General features: G+C 31.3%; 1 protein-coding gene across 1 annotated transcript in view; it reads right to left on the reverse strand.

The window, feature by feature from the left end:
• Positions 1-18,634, reverse strand: part of LOC117578017 (uncharacterized) — a 67,344-nt gene that overhangs the window by 13,086 nt on the left and 35,624 nt on the right. Inside the window, exon 4 of the mRNA XM_052005739.1 lies at positions 15,283-15,331. The gene's annotated coding sequence lies outside the window, so the exon portion shown is untranslated. The remainder of the gene's footprint in view (positions 1-15,282; positions 15,332-18,634) is intronic.

The following is an 18,634-nucleotide window of genomic DNA, read 5'->3' on the forward strand; positions in this document are numbered from 1 at the left end:
GCGCCCAGAGGGGGGGATTGGGGAGGAAAGGTGGTTACGGAGTAGGCGAACTTCTTCTTCAGCTGTGAAAAAGCAACAAAAACACTTACAACTCCATGTTTGGAACTTAATGAACTACGAGTTACTCCTCTATTTTATAGAATAAACATTTACTTTTAAAAAACAAAATATTTAAACTAACAATGGAATGCAAAAATCAATAATTTATTTATCTAACGCTCATATTTAACAGTAGGAAAAAAAAGAAATGATTTACTTGAAAATAAAATACGTAATATGATTTGTTTAGCTGTTGTAATAATATAAGTTATATTTGTGATACAGATTCTTTAATTGAGTAAAATAAAATAATAATTTATATCTTTTTTAATAAGCTGTTGTTAAAAAAAAAAACTTAGGCCGACGCTGACCTCTAATTTATGTAAAATAAAATTAAAATTAATAATTAATTAACAAAAATCTTAATGCAGTTGATGCTCATATTTATTTTGATTAAAATTAAGAACAAATACATTATTTATGTGCAACGAAACAAATCAATATGATTTGTCTTATATGCTGTTATTAAAAACAAATTCTTAGTTTAATATTAGATAAAAACTAAATAAATTATTTATTTTAAAATAAAAAAATGCATTTAATTTGTTAAATAAGTTGAAATTCTCTTTCACTCAAGTGAAATAAAATAGAAATGAATAATGAATTTTGAAAACGAAAACTTGATGCTTTTTTTTGACCCCAGCATATTTGATGAATTTATGCAACATATCTTTTATCCCGAAAAAGAAATCCTCATCGAAATCGAAGTAAATGCCATTTAAAGGAATAATATGCTATTGCTAAAAAGTAACTCTTATGTTTTTTATCTTCAAATTCAATGCTGCCAGCTTCCACTTTGACTTCATTCAACCCTTCCTCTGTCAATTCCTGTTAAATAGTTACAGGGTATGCAAATAATTAGTGACTCCTCCGAAAACGAAAACGGAATCGAAAGAAAAAAAAACCAAAGGGTTAGACGCCTAGGCAATTGGTGCTTCTGTTTTGCTTGGGTTACGGGCGGATGGCCATGAAATGGAATGGGAAAGGGGAGGGGAAAGGGAAGGGGAGGTGAAAAGTGGAACTGGAACTGAAGCTGCTAGAGATTCTCAACTGAGCTATGACTCTGAGATGTGACTCGAAATAGAAAGAGTTGGGGGTTGTTGTTTGGCCTTTTGGTCTCTCTGTCTGTCTGTCTGTCTGTCTGTTGGTCGTTTCGTTTCGTTTGGTTGTCTGTGTGCTGCACTTTACGGTTTTTGTGTGATTATTGAGACCATTATTTTTGTTTAATTACGTTACGGGCGTTAATGTGCGGAGACCAGAAGCAGAAGCCGAAGTAACTCTCTCTCTCTCTGTGTATGTGTGTGTGTGTGTGTGCGGCAACTCCCCAAACTCAACCTGTTCGCATTAAATTCATTTTATATTTATATTCAACAACAACAGCAACAAGAACAGAAGGACTGCGTAAACATTTTTGTTAAAAACCATTTTTTGGAATTTTCAATATATGGTTTTATTCGAATCCCTTTGGTAGTTATGCGCTCAGGGGTGCACTGTCAGCTACCGACTAGGGGTTGACTCATAGATTTATTATCCAGAAAGCAAATGACACTTTGCTATAATATTGCTAATTCGAAATTTCATATTTCATAAGTTAGCTTTTTGTAAATATATTGAACTACAATAATATTTTAGCATTGATCACTGATCGATAAATATAAGCAAGAATAATAATAATTTAATCTAATGCAAGCTATTCAATTAAATTACATTCCAGTGATCGATAAATAAGTGAATCTTTCAAACAAAAACTTTCATTCCAATCGACTCTTTTCGAACGATCAGTGATCAAAATATAATAAAGATTTTCCAAACAATAAATTTCTACTTGCATTTGTTGTTAAATAAAATATGTCGTCATCACATCAACTCGATTAACGTACCTGCAATGAAAGGAGACAGAAATATGCAAAGATTAGTTATCGATTCTAGTCACTTACTAATTTGTGGACTTCCGACACTTGGCAACTAAGAAATATGAAAATCACTTAGTAGGCGTTTAATGCCAGACAAAATCATTCCTCAAATAACTCCTACAACAGAATATTGTTAATACAATTTTTTACTAGACTTATTTATAAACTAAACAAAACAGAAAGGGAAAAGTGATCGTGATTCTGAGATCCACGCTACTTAAGGAAAATGTATTCTTAAAATATACTAAATTTACGTATCGCAAGAATATTAAAATGTACCGAAAGAATTATTTCGTTTATAAATATAATACTACATTCCCAACATATTATAGAGCACAAAATATACCAGATTGTCAGACAAAGCAACTAAGACCCATACATGATTATTCCTAAAATATTTATCTAAGCGTAACCAAATTTTCAGTAACCATAAAGAAGGTAGTTAAGACTGTATGTACCAAAAAATCTAGCTTTATAACTTTTCTTGCTATTCTATTTTTTTTTTTTAATTTCTTCTGTTTGAAATTAACGAATTAACGTAAGAAACAAAATGATAATCTGGTAACTCTAAGTTAAGCATAAATTGATATGGTATCCTTGTCGAATTTCATCACATACATAGAATATTGCGAAATGAAGTAGTTCGCTTTGAGTCGTTAAGTAGATTAAAACACAGCAAATGAATTGACTGTCAAATAAACGTTTAATATAATTTCCACGAAATCAACTCGTGTCTTTTCACTTGTACTACTGCGATCTGATCGTTGGACCAAATTCCAACATCTTCACTAGGGATACGAGTATCGGGTATAAAAAGGATGACTGATATGGACGCAGCCTCAAAGTATGCTACAAATCTATATACTTCCACACTCTTTTCCTTAGTCCATTGACAATATTTTCTTTTGAAATTAGTCCATTTTTGAAAATGTACTTGAACTATTTGCCATTTGACTTTTTATTAATCATTACTTGAACTATTTTCCATTTCACTGCCAATGCTTTTGCTAAGATGAATAGATTGACAACACATTGTCAATCTCAAGAAATGAGCTGTGATTAAAGTTGTGTTGAAGAGTAACAAAACCAGAAAGAGATATAGATCTGGTGTAACTGTGACCTACCGCATATGGGTGGCAAATAAGTTGGAATCAAAAGCTAATCCAGGCACACACACAATACGACGAGGTCCATTTGCCTGCCTTGGCATGCGCCTGACTGGCTTAGCTTTTTTGGGGTAATCCCAAAAAGTGGGCAACATTTTTGTTTTGTTCTTTTTTTTTTTCTTCGTTTCTTTTGGCTTGTTTTATTCCAACGCAATGGCGACAAATTTGTGACACGTTTCCGCCACGTTCGCTATGTCGATTTTTCTTAAGCAAAGCGTTTGTCGTTCGCCCAGCTCATATATATTTTATAACTGTAGACAACAGGGAACAGGGAAGAGATATGAGGACAGCCGTTGTGTGTGGGGGGGGGAGGGGTACATCAAATACCTGGGACAGAGGATAGAGAGTGGTGGCAATGCTCTAGCTCCTGATCCTGGAGGTGGTTGAAAGATAACCGTCAGTTGTTGTATATGTTGACTCATACGCAAATTTTTACTCATATGCCACAGCCTGTTCCTGGCCAGAAGTACAGCTATCGTACTCATTGTTGTTGTTGCTGTTGTCGTTGCTGTTAATGGTTTGATGGGTTTAAAGTCGCTTGGAGGGTGCGTCAATGTATCGCCTCTCTCTCTACCGTTCAGTCTCTGTCTCTCCGTCTCTATCTGTCGTGCACTCATAAAGTCACATATATATATATATATTTTGCATATGGACGCACGCCTCGACAGGCTTTGACTGTCAAAGCCAACAACCCAACCACCGAAGCAGCGAAAAGAAAGAAAAAAAAAACCCAACCGCCCAACCGCTTGACTGTATCTTATGGCTTTAATAACTTTACTGCTGGTACGTGCCATTGATCCTTGATGTCAGTGTGCGAGTGTGTGTGTGTGTGTGTGTGTGCATAGGTATAGAAAGTATAATCTATACAAGAAAGTATAATCTCATTCATTCACTGATTAAACATCGACATCAGCGTAGCACAAACGTTGAACGTTCAGCAACGTCAATTTTGCAAGCAAATCATTGTGATCAACCCAATGGAAATACATCTACCATGACTATCGTTAATCATCGGGCAAATTACACTGATTACCAGTTGCTAAAATCAAGAGCATTTCAACTCAAAAGTTATATTCTCTAAATAAAATCACTTTAAGATCAAGTTATTAAAGCAAAAATCTGGGATATCAAATGCGAGGTATTAATTATAAAATATTGCGAACAATATACCGCAAAAATGACAGAAATAGACCCAAGAATTTATTTGGTATATTTATATTCTACTACATGCAAAATATACCATTGAGTACACAATATACCAGATTGTCAGCCAAAGCAAGCGACACTCGTTTAGTATTTCTTTAATAACTTCTAATATTATATTCGATCGCAACAAAATTTTCAAGAATCATAAAACTATAGTTGGTATTATCTGTAAAAACATTCGGAGATGCTTAATTCTGCCTGTTACATATAATATATTTCCTACAGGTACAAACTTGTAATACCCTTCTACCCTTTGGGTAGCGGGTATAAAAATGTCGATTTCTCAAAATAAGACATAAAATACTAGATTTAGATTAATCAAATATACAAAATTTACTGTAATATTTTATTTTTCTATAATTATAATTGAGGTCTTAAAAATATAAAAAACTATTCTTTTATTAAAAAGAATTTGGACTTATAAACTTTTAGATTTTAATGTTATTTGCGCACTTTTTAGAAGAAAATTATTGGTAATAAGAACAGACTTTTTTTGTTTGTTTAATGTAGATATTATTTATCCTAAATCTCTGAAGTTTCTTAACTGTGTCTTTCAACCTCAAATCGCACAAAACTAAACTCCTCTCAATTCAAATTTATTTAACAATTCAGTCGGTAATTCGACATTTCATTATACAATTCAGAGTCTGACATAATTATTGTTCAATTACATCCAAATTCTGAAGAGTCTTCTATTCTCAGCTATTAATTGGATGTGTGTTAAATAGCAGCTAGTATGGGACAAAAGTTTTTGCGATCTTTGAAGGCACTCGCAAAAGAAATATCAATCATAATACAGTACCAAATAGATTAATATTGATTCAATTAAGAGCATTGTGATTCAGTAGATAAGAACATATTCATCCTCTCAGAGCTTTTTCTTGATCTTAATGTCTGCTCTTAATGTCAGCAGAAGAAAAGCTAGACGATGGAAAGTCAGCCAAAGAATTGGATTTGCTTTTGATAATCACAATTAATAAAATATTCTATATAATATAATTTCAATTGTTTAAATAGTATTACAAAAGAATTGTAAAATAAACGAAGTATTATTCTTAAAATATTATATACCAACAAATTAGTTAGGTATTTAAATCATAAAAATTATTTAATCTGTCTTTAGTATTAAAAAACAATTATCAAAAATTAAGTAAAACATTAAGCTATTATTCTTAAAATACACAAAGTTTTTACCAAAAAAATACTAAAGCATGTCGAATGTATATCAAAATACTATAGTTATCACATATCCGATCAAGAATGAACGTATGTATATACGTTATGGCATCGGAAATAAAGAATTAATACTATTCTTAAAATATATAAATTGATATACTGAAAAAATATTAAAGAATACCAAAGGTATTTGGTATAACAAAGTACTAATAATCATATATGTGATTAAGAATGATCAGAGATGGAGGGTATAAAAATAATAATACTATTCTTAAAGTGAAGAAAAGTATATACCAAAAAAAATACTAAAGTATATCAAAGGTATTTGGTATATCGATATACTATACTATATCATATATCTGATCAATAATATACATACGTATATACATATATACCTTATGGGATCAAAAATAAAGAATTAATACTATTCTTAAAATATATAAATTGATATACTGAAAAAATATTAAAGTATACCAAAGGTATTTGGTATATCAAAGTACTAATAATCATGTATGTGATTAAGAATGATCAGAGATGGAGGATATAAAAATAATAATACTATTTTTAAAGTGAAGATAAGTATATACCAAAAATATACTAAAGTATATCAAAGGTATTTGGTATATAAAAATACTACAGTAACCACATATCTGATCAAGAATATAAATATGTATATACTTTATGGCATCGGAAATAAAGAATTAATACTATTCTTAAAATATATAAATTGATATACTGAAAAAATATTAGAGAATACCAAAGGTATTTGTTATATCAAAGTACTAATAATCATATATGTATGTGATTAAGAATGATCAGAGATGGAGGGTATAAAAAGAATTATACTATTCTTAAAGTGAAGAAAAGTATATACCAAAAAAATACTAAAGTATATCAAAGGTATTTGGTATATCGATATACTATACTATATCATATATCTAATCAATAATATACGTATATACATATATACTTTATGGGATCAAAAATAAAGAATTAATACTATTCTTAAAATAAATAAATTGATATACTGAAAAAATATTAAAGAATACCAAAGGTATTTGGTATATCAAAGTACTAATAATCATGTATGTGATTAAGAATGATCAGAGATGGAGGGTATAAAAATAATAATACTATTCTTAAAGTGAAGAAAAGTATATACCAAAAAAATACTAAAGTATATCAAAGGTATTTGGTATATATGTATTTACGTTATGGGATCGGAAAAAAATATAAATTGATATACTGAAAGAATATCAAAGGTATTTGGTATATCAAAGTACTAATAATCATGTATGTGATTGAGAATGATCAGAGATGGAGGGTATAAAAATAATAATACTATTCTTAAAGTTAAGAAAAGTATGTATGTATATACCAAAAGAATACTTAAGTTTACCGAAGGTATTTGGTATATCGATATACTATAATAATCATCAAGAATATATGTATATACATTATACTTTTTTCAAACTTGTATTAAAATTACTTTTGACATAGTTCTAACTAATTTTGTCGCGCTTCAATTATTTTGTTGTGCTGTTGCTGCGATCAAAACAATTTGCCAAAACAGAAGATGAAACTCTGTGTATGAATTACTTTTTTATTTTGAGGATGAAGAAATGTTCATCTCTTTGAGGAATTTTGTATTCGGCTTTGTTGTTGCTTTATCGCTTCTTTTATATTTGCGCGTTTTGATGGGCCATTCGCCTATTTGTGTTTGCTGCTTCTTTAGTCACATTTCTTGTGCTTGTTTTGGCTTTTTGGCGGCTTTATGCATAAATTTCATTTTCTACTCGACGCTTATTGTTCATTTCTTTTGCATTTTGCATTTCGTATTTTCTTTTTGCTTATTTATTTACGAGCATGCGAGTGCTACTCTCTCTCTCTCTCTTTTTGTCTCTGTCTGTGTGTTATTAATCTTCGTGGGAGTTATTGCTATTTTCTCGTTGCTCTTGGAATTATTTGTAATTTTTTCATCGCTGAAGTTGTTGTTGTTGTTGTTGTTGTGTTGTTGTCAGCATCCACCCACATCACATCACATCCCAGCATCGCACCGCAATGATTTGCGTTCATTTGTGTATGAAATTAAAATCACACCCATGAGATGCATTGGACTGTGCTTTGAGGGAGTCGAGAGAGAGAGGGGAACTCACTTTTAGACCTGGAATTGGACCTGAAGTCTGCACTTGGCAGCTGATGAATACAAATATATATATGTATATATATATAGAGAGAGAAGAGAGAGATGTATACTTTAATACATTTATATTTCTTCGTTTGTACTTTTTCATATTTTATTTGGCTGGTGTTTTTTTTTTTGTGTTGTTGCTTTTCAGAATGGTCACCCCGTGGGCAATGGAATTCCGCGTCCGCCGCAACTGTAAATTGAGTTGTTGCCCTTTCGCACCAGCAACATCAACAGCCACAGCAACAGCAACAACAACAACAACAGCAGAAGCAGACGTTTGGACCAAACTTTGGCCGACGTCTAATTCATTCATGAAAACCGTTTGGAACTGCCTCCATCTCTCCCCTTGCTGCCCCCATTCCCCCCCTCTCTCACTCTCTTCTTCTCTCTTAGTCGCTCGCTCGCTTCTCTCTTGCTGCTTAGCATACAATTGCCACATTAACTTGCCAGCCCCCAAAGATAAATCGCGCAGCTAGCTATGCTTCTCCTCCCCCTCTCACTCCCCCTCCTTCTCCTCATCATCATCTTTGTTGCTGCTGCTGCTGCAACTATTTCGCACTAAAGCCTGCAGCACAACACACACCAAAATCGAGACAAGTTTGGAGGAAATGCTTTTTTGCAAAGTGCATTTGAGGCCTCGAGCTACACAGCTCACACATACACACACACATACAATACCAACTACAAGTCGAAGGCTTTAACCAAATTGGCTTAAACCGAACCGAAGATATTCTATTCGAAGATATTCGCTATGCTTTTTATGCATATTTCAAAAAGATTTCAATTGTAGCTTGAACTTTATTTATAAATTCAAAAAATACATTTAATGATGAAACATATTTGTAAAAGTGACCAGCACATAATTGTAAATGAATTCAAAGAATTTCCACTTTAATTTTTATAAAAAATTAAAGTCCAATTCAAGAACATTTTTACTTTTAACAATTACACAACAAAATGAGTTCAAAATTAATGCATTTTTGGGTTTAATGTGCATATTAATTCCTTTTTAATCTTAAATAAATTTTCATTTTCTTTAAAGCTCAACTCACAATTAGAAATTAGTTAATTTAAGATTTAAAGAAATAAGAATATAACTAAATTCAAATTACATGTTGGCAGAAAATAAGCATTAATTTCAGTTATATTTGACTTTTAATAAATAATAATAAAGGAACAACAAATTAAGATTGAAGATACACCAAAAAAGTAGTTTGAATAAAAATGAAATGCATTTTTACCTCAATTCCTTTTTATATTTTAATAAATGTAAATAGTTTCTTTTTATCACAGGTGTAATTTCAGTCAATGAAATGAAACTTACTTATTTGTAAGATTTCGTAAATTTCGGCATTAAATAAATTGTAATAATACTATGTGATGTATAAATTAGCAAGCATAATGAATAAAAGAACAATACATTTTTAATGAAGGGCATATATTAGTAACTTTTCAATTTGAAATACATTTATATTGCTGTATTTCTTAAGGTAGCTCATCAATCCAAAAATATAAATATAGTAGTAAAATCGAGTTTTCTTAGCTGTGTCTCATAAATTTAAGGTTTTAATAGAATGTTGTATATATTTGTAACTACAAAACGTAATGTAATAATTGACAATTGAACACAATAACACATTTTTAATGAATTTAATGAATTTAAGTTTTAAATACTAAAGTCTTAGTCTTACTCTTATTTAAACGAAATTAATTAACCAATACTCGTTTTTAAGACATTTCATAAATTTAAGTTTTAAATACTAAATAAAAATTAAATAATTTAATTAAAATTTAATAATTAACATTTGCGAATAAATCGATGGAACACCTTTTAATGAATTTCATAAATTAAAAGCTTTACATACTAAAAAATACTAAAAGATTAATCATACTTCAATTCAAACGTAATTTAAAAGTGAACAATTGCGAATAAATCGACTTAACGCTCTTTACAAATTTAAGTTTTAAATTCTAAAAAAATACTAAATAAAAATTAAATAATTTAATTTAAATGTAATAATTAACAATTGCGAATGAATCGATAGAACATGTTTTTAATGCATTTCATAAATTAAAAGCTCTAAATACTAAAAAAATACTAAAAGCTTATTCATACTTCAATTCAAACATAAGGAAGAAATTAACAATTGCGAATCAATCAATTTAACGCACTTCGAAAATTTAAGTTTTAAATACTAAAAAATACTAAATAAAAATAAAATACTTTAATTTAAATGTAATAATTAACAATTGCGAATGAATCGATAGAACATGTTTTTAATGCATTTCATAAATTAAAAGCTTTAAATACTAAAAAAATGCTAAAATACTAAAAGCTTAAGCATACTTCAATTCAAACGTAAGGATGAAATTAACAATTGCGAATAAATCAATTCAACGCACTTTGCAAATTTAAGTTTTAAATACTAAAAAAATACTAAATAAAAATAAAATACTTTAATTTAAATGTAATAATTAACAATTGCGAATGAATCGATAGAACATGTTTTTAATGCATTTCATAAATTAAAAGCTTTAAATACTAAAAAAATACTAAAATACTAAAAGCTTAAGCATACTTCAATTCAAACGTAAGGATGAAATTAACAATTGCGAATAAATCGATTCAACGCACTTTGCAAATTTAAGTTTTAAATACTAAAAAAATACTAAAAGCTTAATCATACTTCAACTCAAACGTAAGGAAGAAATTAACAATTGCGAATAAATCGATTTAACGCACTTCTGCATATTTAAATTTTAAATAGTAAAAAAAATACTAAAAGCTTAGTCATACCTCAATTAAAAATAAGAGTAAAGCTAATTCGAGACTGGGAATCCATATGGATGGGGATGGATGGCTGTAGAGTAGAGAGTTGTGTGAAGTAGCGTAGTGTAGAGTACTCTAATCGAGTAACAACAATGTAAGAGGAAAGAGACATGGAGCATGGAGAAGCGAAGCATTTTTAATGTGTTTGCGCTTTAGCCAAAACTTGGCGTTGGGCCCATTTTTCTTAGGCTTGTTAGATGCGACTTGCTCTCAAGATTCGAAGCACTTTGCCAAAAGGTTCGTTCGAGTCAGAGACAGAGAGACAGAGAGAGAGAGAGAGAGAGAGAGAGAGAGAGAGAGAGAAGACAACTGGCAACACACAAATTGTTGTTGCTGTTGTTGTTTATGATACGTCAGTTGTTGCAGTTGTTTGAAGAAGTTGTAAGAAATAGGCTTGCCAGTTGCCAGTTGCTAGCGATGAGGCCAATGCAGCCCAAAGCTGAGGCTCAAGTTGAGGTTGCCGCCAAGCAGCAGACAAATGAGGCAGCCACCGCACTGAGCACTGAGCACACTCTGCACAGTGGTGCAGAGGCATGGTAAACTCGAGGGGCAAATGGAGTTTGCCACACTGTGTCTGTCTGCCAAAATGAAATAGTTAAAAATGCGCTAAAAAGTCGTAGCATCTATTACTGAAAATGCATTGACTCTGACTCGGTTCGCACATGCAAATGCAGGAAGTTGCAACGTTGCAACGTTGCAAGCAGCAAGCAGGCAGGCCCAGTGAGCCAAGTCGTTGATGAATTAGACACAGCCTCGTGGGCAACCGACAACCGACAACAGCAGACTCTGTGGACACTGGACACAGTTGGCAAGTGCAACTCTGCTCATTTTTCGCATGCAACGATGAGCGACAGAGAGAGAGAGAGAGAGAGCGAGAGGGGGGAGAGAGAGAGACAATTCATTTATTAAACTGCACTTAACATCAACACCACATCATCATTAATATTGCCAGTCGAGGTGCATGCCACACGGCCATGCCACATTGGCCTCTTCAACGCCTCAGCAGCCAATGCCACATAACAACAGACAACGGACAACATACAACATACTAACAACGCGTTTTCTGGAATTTCCCTTTAAGCCTTTGACAGACGCTTCTCTCGCTCCATTAATAATCCACATCAACTCAACTCAAGGCAGCAGAGCTTCAACTGAAATTTCCCTCAGCATTTTTGCCAATCAATTGACAATTTCTGAAGAAAGTTCTACGAAAAAGTTGGTGAGAGGTGATCAAGACATAATTCATCTTCTTGAAAATTGAAAATCTCATATCAAAATTAATTTACCTTTAATCGCCAGCTTAATTCGACGCCATCACAAATGCAATCAATTTCTATGTATTTTATTAATATCGCACTTTATTATTTTTACAATACTATGCGAGTAATTATTTGCTTATTTCAATTTATGTATTTATTTTACATCTTTTAGTTATATTGTTTCTTTATTTTATTTCTCTTAAATTTTATTTATGTATAAAATCCTTTTCATTGAATTAATGTTAGTGATTTTATTTATTGTATTTTTTTTTAATTATTTTTTATTTTGTTTATTCTGTATTTATTTATATGTATGTATATCATTTCAATATTATTCAATTTAGTTATTTCATTTATTTAAATTATGTTACTTTATTTATTTCAATTTATTCGATTGCGTTTATTTTAGTTTTATTTTGTTTTTTTTTTTTTCATTTATTTCATTCATAAATAAAATATTTATTTTACTTAGTTTTTATTAATTTATTTTAGTTATTTTATTTTTTTATTTTATTTTTTTTTTATTTTATTTTTTAATTTTATTTTTTTATTTATTTTTTTTGTACTTTTTAATATTTTATTTTTTTATATTTATTTTATTAACTTATTTATTATATTTATTTCAGTTATTTACTTTATTTATTTATATATCATTTTATTATTCTTTATTTTAGATATTTTATGTATTTCAATTATTATTATTTGTATTAATTTTATTTATTTTGAATTTATTTATATATTATTCTAATATTATATTTATATATTTAATAATGAACGTTCATCAATTCATATTTATTTTTTGAATTCGAATTAATGTATCGCATTTTTATTATAATCAACACAAAATGTTAAACCAAAAAAAAAATTTCTTTTTTTAGCGGAGAACTTATTCTCTAATTTATTAAATTTAAGTTTATTTAAATAAACGACTTAGTTGATGTTAAATTTTTGCTTAAATCAGTATTTGGTAGCTAAATTTCTGTTTCAATGTTTGTGCTTTGAATTTGAATTTAAATGAAAGCGTTAATTCTCTAAAGCGAAGTTGTCCCAAATATTTCGCAGCTTAAGTTGTTTAACTCGAGACAGCCAATTGCTGAGAAATGGATCAATGATGAGATTTTTGTGATGGGATTTGGAACAGATCAAAAAGAGAAAAATGCAAAAACTAAATGAAATGAAGTCGAAGTCGAAGATGAAGTCGAAGTCGAAGTCAATGTGGAAGTCGAAGACAGAAATGCAGAGTCGACTTTGAGTTTGAGTTCGACTCCCGCGCGCCAAATGTCAAGAACTCATGTTCAAATGTCAAACGCAACCGACAAACCGTTAATTAGCAAATCAAAGATATGCCACGCCAAAGTCGGAGATGGAGATGGAGAGTTGGAGTTGGAGTTGGAGCTGTGGCCACATCCACTGACAGGCAAGGCAGAAATCCGACAGTTGCGCACATTCGAAAAAGATCAATGAGAATTGTGAAAGAAGCTGAAGAAATACAGCAGACGACGGCGAGCAATTAAAAGCCTGCAAGCCAAAAAGAGAGAAAAGAGTGGAGAGCCAAGAGAGAAGAGAGAAGAAGCGGCCAAAACCAAAACGTTTAAAGCGCCCAAAGCACGTCAAGTTGTCAGTGCGGATGGATGTGATCGCAGCACTGGAGGATCGCGATGCGATGCGCTACGATGAGAATGCCTCATCCAGACCAGTCTCCACTCTCCATTCTTCAGTCTTCAGCCCAGTCTTCTGTCCACTCTAGAGACCAGGAAGATGCGTATGGTGGATGCAAGACAGTGCAAGGCTGCAGCTCAATTCAGCTGTTGTCAATCATAAGCTTTGGCTTTGGCTTTGGCGCTGACTCTGACTCGCCGTGTATCTTTCAGTACGTGTATCTGCATCTAAGCGCGCTTCTAACGCACTGGCGCAGCTGTCGGATTTGCATTACCGCGTCGACTTGCCTTGAAATTATGTGAAATTGATCAATTTCAACGCTCTGCAATCCACTCAGTGCATCTCTTACTCTCTTTCTATCTTTCTATCTCTCTCTGTCTCTATTTCTATACATATTCCGTATCTGCTGTTTTATTTTTGCTGCCTCTTCTGCGACGCCTCTCGAGTCGACGACGACGACGACGACGAGTACGTTTAATGTAAAATGTCAATCAAAAATTGCATTTTGCACAGCAACAGCAACAAATACGTTGAGAATTTAATTAGAATCGTGGCGATCGCGGCGCTTTTCCTGGGAAAATGCAAAATATATTTGGCTTAAAACTGATTGGTCAATTGAAGCCATGAGAACTTTTCAACTTCAACTTCATTTGATGGCACAAAACAAATCGCTAATAAAGATTATTCTTGACCGAATGCAAAAGTGTTGCAAGTCAGCAGATCATATTGAAAAGGAAGAAAAATATACCGAAGGCTATATTTGATATATCGATATACTGAATATACCAGATATATTTGACATACAAAATATACCGAGTACTGAATATACCAACAGCCGCTTTTCCCCCATACAAAGTATAACAGAAATTCTGGAATCATAAAAACTGTAAAAATTTAAAATATATATTTGTCTTAAAACTTAATCGTCAATTGAAAGCATGAGAATTTTCCAACTTCCCTTGATAACCACCAAGCCAGCCAAAAAAAAGAAAGAAGCTAATCAAGATTCTTTATGAAGGGACTACGAAAATGTAACCCAGCAGATGATAAAGTAGATGATGATGATAATAAAGTAAAAAAAGCTGAGTTCAGGGTTTCAATTAGTCAATTGTAAGATATACCGAAAGCTATCGATTTACTATTACCTTTAAAATATACCGAGTACTGAATATACCAACAGCCGCTTTTCTCCTATACAAAGTATAACAGAAATTCTGGAATCATAAAAACTGTAAAAAATTTAAAATATATATTTATCTTAAAACTTATTCGTCAATTGAAGGCATGAGAATTTTTCAACTTCCTTTGAAGTTGAAAAAAAGAAAGAAGCTAATCAAGATTATTTTTTGAATGAGTGCAAAAGTGTAAAAGTCAGCAGGTAATATTAATATAGTATAAAGAGCTGAGTTCAGTTTTTCAATTAGTTAATTGTAAGTGTATATTTTATTTATCGATATACTATTACATTCAAAATATCCGAAGTATGGAATATACCAGATATTTTTCTATGTTTCGCCGCATATAGTCTTCGGTATATTTTAGTTGCTTAGTATATTTATTCAGTATATTTTTAGTATAATACTGCATTGTGTTGTTTTTATTAAACATTGGTAGCGGTTATCTCGATCCCAGCTTTCTTACTTGTTGTATTACTCAATTGTAAGATGTAAGCGGAAACATGAGTTACATAAAATATGTATATTCTTTCAATTCATTGTTAACCAATTAAATGGAAGATTGATTAGAATATCAAAAATTAATGAAAGAAAATTCCAAGACTCACCTTTTGATTGTGGATCGATGTCGATTCAAAGATATTTCAGTTCACGTGCCTGTAAATACAAAAAATATTGCAACTGCTTGAGTTGAGTTTCAGTTGAGTGTGGAAATCCGAAATTCCCAGTTTATAAAGACATAACTCAAAACCGAAATGATTGTAATAATGTTAGTGCTGTGTCGTCGGACATGTGTGTTATTAAAGTTTTAGTGCTCGATTCGCTGGAAAGTGTAAAATAAGGTAACAACATTCAGTCACCAAAAACGAAAGAAAACGAAAGAAAAAAAAACAACGGTGAGAAAATTACTCGGACCATCAAATTATGGCGTTTCTATATTGTCGTTGCTGTTGTGCTCTCTTTTGTTGTTGTTAATTGTTACTGTTTTAGGTTTTTATAGCACTTCCAATTCCAATTCAAAGGGGTGAAGAGGAGGTGGCAAGAGGGGCAACTGCAAGCGGTTCCACATTAGAAATTCAAGTCCAGGCAAACGCAGGCGACGCGTCGGTCAACATCAAACACAACCGAAAAACCAATTGACAGTCTCACAAAACTCTGAGAGAGCGCAGTTTTGTGTATTAATTTGTCAACAATGCAAAAATACAAATACAAACACAAATACAAAATCAAACAAAACAAAACAAATCCAAAGCGAAAACGAATTTTATATACTCTTAGCGCCATAAATCTGTCAACACCGGTTTTGAAGTTTAGAATCATTTGAAGGAAATACTCGTAGAATATATTTATTTATTTTTCAGGAGCTCAATGCACTCGAATGCAGTATAGCTTTTAGAATAATTTACGAGCAATTATGTATTCTCTATATTCAACTTATAATAACGACCTCATGCCGTTTAAATAAACAATTATTTTGGCACTTTAATTTTGCTAAATCGCTTTCAGTTTTTTAATGATCAATTTAAACTGAAGTCAAAAATTGCTAGTCACGAATCTTATTTATGTATATGTATTATAAATAGAAAAAGTATTCATTAACAAAATACAACAACATATAACTTTTAAAAATGATTCTGAAAAACTATTGATTTAATTAAAAGTTTCATAAATTTTGGAATTTATTCATAGCATTTTCTAAGTTTGAACGGAAAAACAATAATAAATAGAATTATTTCGATTTCATTTCGATAGCTATAGATACAATTACAAAACAATTACAGTATTTAGATTAAAATATACATACAAAGATGCGTTAACAGTTTCATTAACTTTATATTAAATAACTTTAGTTTAAAAAGAAAAGTAAGTAAAAATATAAGAATCTTATTATTCAAATATTTGTTCTACTTATAGCAGAAATTAATAAATTTTATTGATAGAGATAAATTAAGGCGATTTATATATTCTATACGAATTAACAAACGCTTGAAGTCAAAATTGGCAAACATTTATTCATATGAAACAATGACATTTGAAAATGATTTTTGTAAAAGAAATTATTTGAATTATTGAAAATCGCAGTGAATGAATTATTTGAATGCTTTTCATTTTGATTTTGCAACTGTGTAAAATCGTTTAACTAAAACAATGACGATTGCAACTCATTTAGATAAACCTCTGCATATAAACGGGAACCATGTCAATTACTGAAAGATTTAAATTTCATTTCGATAGCTTTAGATGCAACATCAAAATAAATATATTTGCAAGTAAATTTAAATAGTTAAATATTTGAATTTTAAATTTTGGAAGATAAGGACCATCTAGGATATTAAAAAGGAAAAAAGGAAAATCATTTTAATAATGGAGAGATTTCAATATCCTTTCGATAGCTTCTGAATTCAACTACAACATATGTAAATCTACACACCTTTTCACCTACAGATCTTTTGGTATAGACAATAATATCCATGGTATTTAAGATGCCAGAGAATATGATTTCGATCGGATAAAGTACTTCAATATTTGTCAGCTAAAGCTTCTATCTGGTATAATTTAACCTCTATGGTGTATTTTGAATGTATTCAGAAATATACCCAATATGGTATTTAGTATATTCTAGTATTTTTGTGGTATATTAATTTGGTATATTTTTGAATAAGACTGTACTGTTTTGCTTATCTTTAAAATGGCTAGCGGGTATCACACGGTTGAGCACACTCGACTGTACTTTTCTTACTTGTTGTGAAAGAATTGATTTCTAATATTGAAAGATTTTCCAGAAACATTTTAGTAGATATAAAATTTGAATTACTAAAATTACTAATTTGGATAAACCTTTACGAATCTAGATCGAGATCGACAAATGCCGTGACACACTTGTAAATTTGTTTTGTTGGCTAAGAAGGTCGCAGTCGAAGTTATGTTTGTTGGCTGCGCATCAATGGACTCCCATGCTAATTTACTTACAACAGGCTTCAAATATAAAATAAGTGCGAGTGTGAATGTGAGTGTGAGTGTGAGTACTCGCATGAATGCGAGTATCTATAACATTTTTTAATATGCTTCATTTCTTTGAATTTCATAATTACACGGCTTTGACCGCTCAACGACTCTTTGTCTTCAGTTTCAGTCTTGTTAATATAATTTTTGTGTGTTTTTTTTTTTTTTCTTGGGTTTGAGTTTGGATTTGGGTTTGGGTCGTCTTCAGTTATGAGCACTCATATATGCGACGACGAGTACAGGTAAATATGTATATATTTAGTCTTGTTGTCCACCCCAACTACTCCCCTCTGTGGCAAGCTGTGCTGCCTGCTAACTGTTTTTGTCGTCATTCTCAGCTTTTTAGTGCCTGTGTGTTTTCTTGAATGAAGTGGCAACTGGTTGACTGCTTGACTGCTAGCCTCTTGCTTGGCTTAATTAATTACGAGTATTGTTGTATAATTTGTAGTTGTTTAAGCATAATTCACAAGAAGCTCATGAATGGCTCGCTTTACACATTTCCGGTGGTACAGTTGTGCCCGCCACAAAAAATAATATAGTAAAACAAGTAAAGAAGCTACATACGAGTATGCTCTGCTGTGAGATACCCGCTACCCATCGTGAATAACAGCAAAACAGTGTGATATTATTCTTGAAGTATACCAAATGAGTATACTGCAAAAATACCAAAATATACCACATCTTATATTTGGTATATTCACATAGTACATCATTCAAAATTTACTAAAGCGTACAAAAGTCGAAACTGTCTAAAAATATACCAAATCATGCACCGCCAAAATACTTTAAATATACCAGATGCTGTATATGGTATATTCATGTATTACTACACTTAAAATATTGCATAAGCTGTAAAATATATCCTATTATCTAAAAATATACCAAATGAATACATCACAATACTAAAAAAAAATACCACGTGCTAAATTGTGTATATTTAATCAGTACTACAATCAA

The sequence above is a fragment of the Drosophila albomicans genome, chromosome X (genome assembly GCF_009650485.2).
Source record: "Drosophila albomicans strain 15112-1751.03 chromosome X, ASM965048v2, whole genome shotgun sequence".
NCBI lineage: Eukaryota > Metazoa > Arthropoda > Insecta > Diptera > Drosophilidae > Drosophila > Drosophila albomicans.